The sequence below is a fragment of the Gavialis gangeticus genome, unplaced genomic scaffold, assembly GCF_001723915.1.
Source record: "Gavialis gangeticus isolate Ggan-Ray unplaced genomic scaffold, GavGan_comp1, whole genome shotgun sequence".
In the NCBI taxonomy this organism is placed as follows: Eukaryota; Metazoa; Chordata; order Crocodylia; family Gavialidae; genus Gavialis; species Gavialis gangeticus.
Genome location: NW_017729029.1, coordinates 62,069,863 through 62,078,713, shown reverse-complemented (window position 1 = coordinate 62,078,713; position 8,851 = coordinate 62,069,863).

Genomic DNA, 8,851 nt, shown 5'->3' with positions numbered 1-8,851 from the left:
GTAAGTGCTTGTGTGTGTGTGTGTGTGCGCATGTGCACATATGTGTGTAAACCAGTAACTTCATGGGGCTGTGTAGTGTGCTGTCTGTTTAATAAAACTGTTATTTGGACCCCTAAGTTGGGTTTTGTTTTACTATGGTTTGGCCCTGCTCCAATCTCTGCTCCTCGCCCCTCTAATTTCTGTCTCATTTCTCCCTATCCTGCTTCTGGCTCACTGCCACCTCCAACACCTGCCCTGAGCTCCTCTCTGTCTCCAAGCCCCCTTTTTCTTTGCCACTGTCTTATCCACTGGTTCTAATCCCAGTTTTAGCAACTTTCACTCCCTACACTTTAACATTTTCTCTCACCTTAACCTCCCCCCAAGTATCCCAGGTACCCCAAGCACACACATACACACTGTACCATCCAATGTAGGAACTTACCTGTGTGTATGTGTAGGTGGGTTGTATGTGTATGAACTGGTGAGTGTGTGTGTACATATATATGTGTCATTGTGTGCATGATATACAAATTAGTGATCAGTGTCAAACTTTTGGGGTGTGTAGTGTATGTGCTTGAATTAGTGATAGGTATGCATGTGCCTAGGCTGGTTTGGATGTGTATGCACCTAATTGATTTGTGTGTTTGTATATATGCAATTGTGTCACACCCTCCTGTCTAACAGTGCAATATTGAGATCCTAAGAGTTGGCCTGACCCCACAGGGCAACACCTGGAGGCTGGCAGAGAGCATGGGGCTGATCCCTTTGTGCACGGGTTCAGGAGACTTCTGCCAGCTGCAGTTGCAGCTGTCACCTTCTCCCATACATATCAAGAGGGGTCCTGATGTCCACAGGGTTGGATGACCACTGCCACTGCAGAGCTCTCCCAGCCCCTTGCACATGGGAACAAGCTCTATGCCCAGTGGTGTTTCTCCACACAGCTGGGGGCTAGCTGGAAGCTGTCCCACTTCTGAGGCAGCTCCCAGCCAGCCCTGGACTGAGTAAGCATTTCCCTGAGCAGTGGGAACCTAGGTGGGAGCTATCCCACTTCTAGGGAAGCTCCCAGCCAGCACTGGGCTGGTCAGGGATTTTCCCAAGCGGTTGGGAGCTAGCTGGGAGCTGCCCTAGAAGCTGCTCCTGGACAGTCCCTGGCTGTGCAGGGAAGCAGAGAGCTCCCCAGTCCCAGCGCCATTCAGCTCCTAGCTCCTGGGGGAACCTGGAAGCTGAGCATTGCCAGGACTGGGAGAATTCGCCATCCCCAGTACCCCCCTAGTGTTGGGATTGACCAGGAGAAAATTTGCTTCCTGAATAACCTTCATTGCAATACCTGAAAGTTTGTGACTTTTCATGGGTGCAGCAATTTAAGTAAAAGGTGCAGAAGCACTAACTTACAAGAACTATTTAAGCCTGGTAGCTAGCAGTTACATTGCCTGTTTTCCATAGAAACCTTCATTATTAGGAAGATGGGGGAGATCACAAAGACCATGTTGCCCATGCATTCCCTTCCACAACCCAAGGTAGTGTGGTATCTGCTTGAGCTACAGTGCCTCACAGGGTGCTGCTGGATTAGTGCACTGACCCACGGCCATCAGCAATAAGCAATGGCTTAAAGGTACAGAGATTTTATTATTTGTGCACTACTATATAAAGAGCCTATTTTAGACTTGTGGGGAACTTGGCAAAGACTAAGGCATGCACCCCTCTCACTGTAAATAACTTGCATTAATTTGGTGGGATTTGACACGGCCTGAAATCCTAACTGCCTTGGATACATGCCCCTTACTAGCCTTCACTAGCAATAAACTACTTTACAGTGATAAAGTCTTGTCCTGTGCTTAAGGCACTTGTTTTAGACCCAAAACATAGATCTAGTTCCCAGCTGTGCTACAGATTTCCTGTGGTATCTAGTGATTTGTTCAATCAGCCTCAGTTCCTTACTCCCCTCCCCAGTAAAATGAGATAGTTTCAGAGGCACAGCGAGTGCTGTTCAGTGCTGGAGAGAAGGGGGGCTGGGGACAGGGGGGGAGAGGGCAGAGCTTGCTGATCACTGTAGATGGGGCATGGCACAGTGAGGGTAAAAGAAGTCTTTCCTGCCCTAGCTTTATGCACATGGAAGGTGGCAAATACTGCTGCCGCTGAAGCACCATCAGCTCAAGCAGCAGCCGTCCTGTGGTGTGAGTTTCCTAGAAGCCACCCTTGGTGCCCCATTCACTCCCTGCTACCCCAGATATGCTATTAGGTTCAGGGCTGTTCCAGCCGTGGCAAGGACTTCCTTGGGAAGGAGCATCATGCTGCTTATCCCACTCACCCCCCGAACATACATTGTTGAGTATGGGGCTGCATTGCCTGGCTACCGTGATTTTTTCTTTCATTCTACCAATTTTGTTTATTTCTATTATTGCACACAGAAACTACTTGTGGTCTCTGGCTCCATGGCAGGCCTGTCTTGCAGCATCAGACTCTGAAGTCCACATTCCTGGCAGTCTACAAAGTTGGGCTGGCACACTGCCATGCACCCAGGAAGGTGAGGCTCTCAAGCAGTTTAAGTAATGTGGCATGAAACCAAGCTAGTTTTCAATGGAAATCTGGTGGTGCATTGATGAAAGAACATCCAAACTTAAAATTCCTGCAAAGCATTTAAATTTTTTTGAGTTAGCATTTTCTAAAACCCATATTTTATCAGAAGATACCTTCCTCAGTTATGAAATATTAGAAACAAGGTTGCATATGTAACCATCATTTGTCCTCCTTTAATTATGTGATCACCTATTGTTTTGGGGGGGTTTTCCTCAGAGCCCCCATCTCAGTGCACAGGATACATGAGCTTCACAGAACTAGCAGGTCCTCATCTCATGTTATCCTCCTTGTTCAGCGTAGTCCTGTACCTTATTTACCACACAATAATCAAACCCTGCTCTAAGCACAGAATTATTGATTTTCTCATGGATTTTTCCAAGGTGCTCACCATTTCTGCAAATCATACTTCAGGATCTTAAGCCAAGGTACCCAGAAATATGCAAACAAACATCATCATCCACTGATTAAAACTCTGATTTAAGTGTTTTACCCAACATCACATTTAGTAAAAGAAAGTACATGTACATTATAGTAACTCCCCCTCACTGCAGCACCCTTACATGTTACAGGTTCTGTGCAATTACCTGGTTAACTGCCCAATTACCTTAAGACCAGCTACACATGCAAAGTAGGTGTCATACAGTAAAAAGTTCCACAACCAACTATAAAGTTAGAACTTGAAAATGTGTACAAACTTTATAGTTGGTTGCAACTGAACTTTAATTTGCATGTGTAGTTGCCCCATCAACTGGCAGAGCTCCCAACCACAGGGATACATCTTGCACAGCATGAAAACCACAAAACCTGAGGATCACATCTGCTGTGATCCCCAAGGCGGGGAGTGTGTGGGGGCGGTGAAACACATGGGGATCTTGGTTCAGCTCCTCACCCACAGCAGGGACCAAGAAACCCTGCAACAGACAGGACTTCTGGTCCAAGCTGCACCTCATCCACAGCCAGGGCCAAAAGAAACCATCAGTAATGGGGCTTTTGGGCTCTACTACATGTAAAGTGCAGTTCTGAGTGGGATCCTCATCAGTTGTGGGGACTCTTATCTCAACTGCACATGGCCCCCATGGAAAGAAGCACCTTCAGCAAAGGGAGCTCCCAGCCATGGGAGCCTGATTCTTGCTAGGATTGGGCTCCCGCTGCACTGGCAATATGGCATGAATGGATCTAATGTGTAATATCATAGTCGTGCCTCCTGTCTTGCATGTGTAGCATGGCAGGAGGCACAATTGTATGGATTGGGCTCCCACTGCACTGGCAATATGGCATGAATGGATCTAATGTGTAATATCATAGTCGTGCCTCCTGTCTTGCATGTGTAGCATGGCAGGAGGCACAATTGTATGGATTGGGCTCCCACTGCACTGGCAATATGGCATGAATGGATCTAATGTGTAATATCATAGTCGTGCCTCCTGTCTTGCATGTGTAGCATGGCAGGAGGCACAATTGTATGGATTGGGCTCCCACTGCACTGGCAATATGGCATGAATGGATCTAATGTGTAATATCATAGTCGTGCCTCCTGTCTTGCATGTGTAGCATGGCAGGAGGCACAATTGTGTGGATCCAACAAGGGGGGGGGGGGGCAGAGGACTGAATTAAAAAATATATAGGGAACCTTAATTTGAAATTCCATAATTTTGAGTTCTTGATTTTTCAAACCTAATATTCTATTAAAGCATAGATTAAAAAAAAAGTTAAAACCACCTACACACATTTTAAAAGTGCAAACTTAAAGAAAAGCATTATGTGTAAATATGTTTTTACTTGGTTCACCAACTGGTTGATTTATATCTTTTATATCCATGACAGATACCTCTGCGAGTTCAGTTATTCACAGAATCATAGACGCTAGGGTTGGAAGGGACCTCAACAGATTATCGAGTCTGACCCCCTGCCTAGGCAGGAAAGAGTGCTGGGGTCAGATGACTCCAGCCAGATGCCTATCCAGCTTTCTCTTAAAGACCCACAAGACAGGTGAGAGCACCACCTCCCTTGGAAGCCCATTCCAAATTTTGGCCACCCTTACCGTGAAGAAGTTTTTCCTGATATCTAGCCTAAGTCTGCTTTCTGTCAGTTTGTGACCATTGTTCCTTGTTACTCCAAGATGTGCCCTGGTGAACAGAGCATGTCCGATCCCTTGCTGCATTCCACCAATTAATTTGTAGGTGGCCATAAGATCACCTCTCAGCCTTCTCTTGCAGAGGTCCCTCAGTCTCTTCTCATAGGGCTTGTCCTGTAAGCCCCTAACCATAGGAGTGGACCTCCTCTGGACCCTATCAAGTCTATCAACATTCTTCTTGACGTACAGTGCCCAAAACTGGACACAGTACTCCAACTGTGGTCTGATCAATGCTGCATAGATGGGAAGTACCACTTCCTTGGTTCTATTTATCATGCATGTGCTGGTACATGATAAAATGTGGTTAGCTTTGTTGATGATTTTGTCACACTGACAATTCATGTACATCTTGATTTGACTATGACTCCAAAATCCCTTTCCACTTCTGTGCTGCTGAGAGGGTCACTTCCCAGCCAGTAGGTGTGCTGGATATTTTTGCACCCTAGGTGCAGCACTCTGCACTTGCCCTTGTTGTACTGCATCCTATTGTGTACTGCCCACTTTTCTAACCTGTCCAGGTCTTCCTGCAATTGTTTTCTACCCTCCAGAGTGTACACTTTACCCCACAATTTAGTATTTTCCACAGACTTGGACAGAGTACACTTCACACCCACATATAAGTCACTGATGAAGATATTGAAAAGTACAGGTCCAAGGACCGAACCCTGCAGAACCCCACTACTCACATCCTTCCAGATTGATACCAACCCAACTACAACAGCACTCAGAACAACTACCCACCTCATGTAGAGCAGCACTGGTTAAGAATCAAACTACTCAAAGTTCCTGTTGTGCAGATTGGGAGAAAAAATGGGAAGCAGGCAAGTTTCTCCCTCCCTCCCTCTCAGTGCCCTGCCACACCAGAAAACATGCATGACAACAAGTATATATCTGATGCAGTATAGCAGCTGGAGAACCAGAAGATAAACTGTGACAATCACTTTTTCTTTCACAGGCTTCTCCATGGCAGCATGCACCATATTGCCCCTTATTTGTCCCTTGCAGCAAAGCCGTAATTCAGGTCTTGATCATTTCCCCTTACTCAAATTAGTTTTGAATGTTCAATAGTGCCTTAAGAGGATTTTGGAAGAGTTATCTTTTAGATGAGACAGAACTAAGGCCCAATGCTCTTTAAGACCTTAAGAAAAACCTGGTCTTTTGTCAAGAGGTAACACTAATCCCTAAGTCATATTTTAGCATGGGTAAATTTATAATACCCATTCAATAATCTCCCTGTGATTTCAATTGGATATCTGAGCCTTCTTCACTTCCTGTCTGTAAAAAACTGGATGGTACTTCAGAAGTTTCTTAAATAGCCTTTCTTTAAACTAATACAATGTTATACAGATTCTTTTAGTATTTCACAAATTCATCCTTGGACTGAGCTCTTGTGTGATATGTTGTGTTTAAGACTAGAAGATGTTTGTATTGTAGAATTTAAACCCTCAGGAAAATAGGTGTAAATTAAATGTTTCTATGAACACCATAGAGTAATGATGCCGGTAATGAACATCACAGATGAATCACAACACCTATATCAATATTTCAACTGACTGCTGGTATCAAATAATGAATGCAATATAAATTCACTGATCTCAGCATTCGTTACTATATTTGACACTAATACTGAAGAGCTATTAATGAAACTTCAAAGCAAGCACCTTCTTAGAAAAGGTGATCATTGATCAGGTCAAAAATAAACAGAATACATTAGAATGTATTAATATGTCATTGACTAAGGTTAAATGTTTTATCTTATTATGGAAATTCATGCTAGTGACAGCATTAGGAAGTATACTGCCTGTCTTTTGTAGAGTCATGGTAATTCCATGAACAAAAAAGGGTAAAAGATATAAAGTACCATTGAGTTGAGGGGCGGGAGAAGTGGATTTTTAAACTGAAAGGGTCCTAGTTATCAAATTGGAGTAATGATTTTACAAGATTCAGGGACTGTAGTACACACACATCATTCATTGAAGGAGTACTACCTAGCATGTGAAGTCTTACTGATTTGAGTAAAACAAAAGCAGAGTAAGGCATTAGGGCTGTGTGAAGCTTCGGTCTGCAATTCAATTTGGAGAAGATTCGGCCTGATTTGGAGGCCAAATCTCCGAATCCAAATCAAACTGAGAGAAGCTTAAAACTTTCCGAATGGATTCAAAGCCTCCAAATCAATTCAGAAAAGATTTGAAGATATTTTTTCAGGGAAACAGAAACTGAGAAGAGGGATGGGGAGCAGCAGGGGAAAGGACTGATATCTGTAGCTGGCCAGTGACTGTGATCTCTCCCTGAGTCCCCGTCCAATCACAGTGCCTGCGAGAAGGACATAGAAACAGCATATAAACTTCTATATGCAGACTTTCTGTGCCTTTTGTGAGCTATTTCTGCCTGAGTGAGCAACAGCGCTTGAAATGTCCTGGACTGGCTTGGCTTCCTAGTCAGTCACCTGCTACTTTTTGTTCTTAGAAAGGATCGGATAGGATATAGCTTAGCTTACTATCTAGAATCCCTCTACTTTACTTATCCCTCTCCAACCCATTTCTTTCAATTTATATTTGTTCTTGGGTTTTTTCCAAAACTTTTTAAAAAGAAAGCTGTGTTTTCCCTGGCAGTGTGATCCATCACCGTGCAAGGAAGTACATATTGCACACACACCCCTCAAAGAAGAAGAAGTCAGACATTCATAGAGAAGAGATTGCATATAGTTATTAATATTATGAGTTATAGTTACTTACATACAGATTAAAGAAGTCAGATAGAGATTCAGATTGAGATTAAACACAGAAGTCAAAAAAGAAGAAGTCGAAGTCAAAGTGCAACAAGTCGTCAAAGTCAAAGAAGAAGAAATATTTATATTATTTTAGGTACAACACAGAACAGTAAACACAACACAGAAGAAGTAATCAGAGATTCAGATTAACATAACACAGAAGTGAGAGTCATACGAGAAGAGAACAGATTAGATTATATATAATTATTGTTATTAAATCAGTTACAATAAAACTACAGACTACACAGAAGTCTAGTAGAGATTCAAATTGATCTTAATACACACAATACAGAAGTCAGTCATAGAAGAAGAAGAAGAAGATGATGATATATATATGCAAGTAGCTCACTCCTGGGGACCACTGGGACCGAGAGGCCTGCTGGTTCTCAGGCATCCTCCTCCTGGTCCTGGGGTTCAACAGGCTCCTTAGGTACCATCTAAACCCCATGGTCTGCTAAAACCTCAGACTCTGGTTGGGACTGCGAGAGCTCTGCAGCCCCTTGGGATGCAGGCAGGGGTAAGGGGGGGTGGGGTTCCCTCATAAGATGGCAGGGCAGAGCTGGAACCCTGGGAAGTCTGCATGGGGTCCCCAACAAGATCAGACTGTTAGTCCAGGGATCCCACCCCAACCCCCACTAGTAGTGGGGTTTGACTGGGAGAGGGGAGGAAGAGACCCGTCAGGCACTGGGGTGACATCAGGGCTTGTCTCTGGGTCCTGGGAGAGGGGATTTTCCCCCTTAGAACTCTGGGGAGCCCCAGGACCCCCATGTCCCCTAGATCATTGGAGGAGAAGGGCTCCACTGATGGATCTTCAATTGGGTCAGCCTCGGCACTCATGGTCTCGGGGGATAGGCCTGGCCAGTGGAGCAAGGGGCCTCCTCCATGGGCTCCTGCTCAGGGCTCTCCAGCAGCCCCAAAACATGAGGGAAGGCAAAACAATAAAAAAAAACAAACCCAAAATATACAGTGAGACTGGTGAACCTAATAGGAGCAGGCTGAGGTTGTGAAGGAAATGGGGATGGGGGAGGGAACACATACACAAGGGCTGGGGAGACTCAAGCTGGCTTACTCAACCACACACCAAACACCAGGGCAGGGGGAGTGGACCACAGAACTTACCACACAAGGACAAAAAACACACAGGGAAGGCTGCTGAGGCAGATGTAAAAGATGGCTGGAGTGGTGGAGGGGCTTTTTTTGTTGAAGATCAGTCCAAGAGTCCCTCAGGCCTCCCCAGGCATTCATCAGAAGAGCAATAGGCAGGAAAACAGAGCAGAATCAAATGCAGTGAGGCAGCTGTGCAGGAGACAGGAGCAATGAGTCAATTAGGGAGTAATCCAGTGCAGGTGTGGTGTTGAGTGGCACAAGGTGGTGCAGCAGGGAATCTCCCT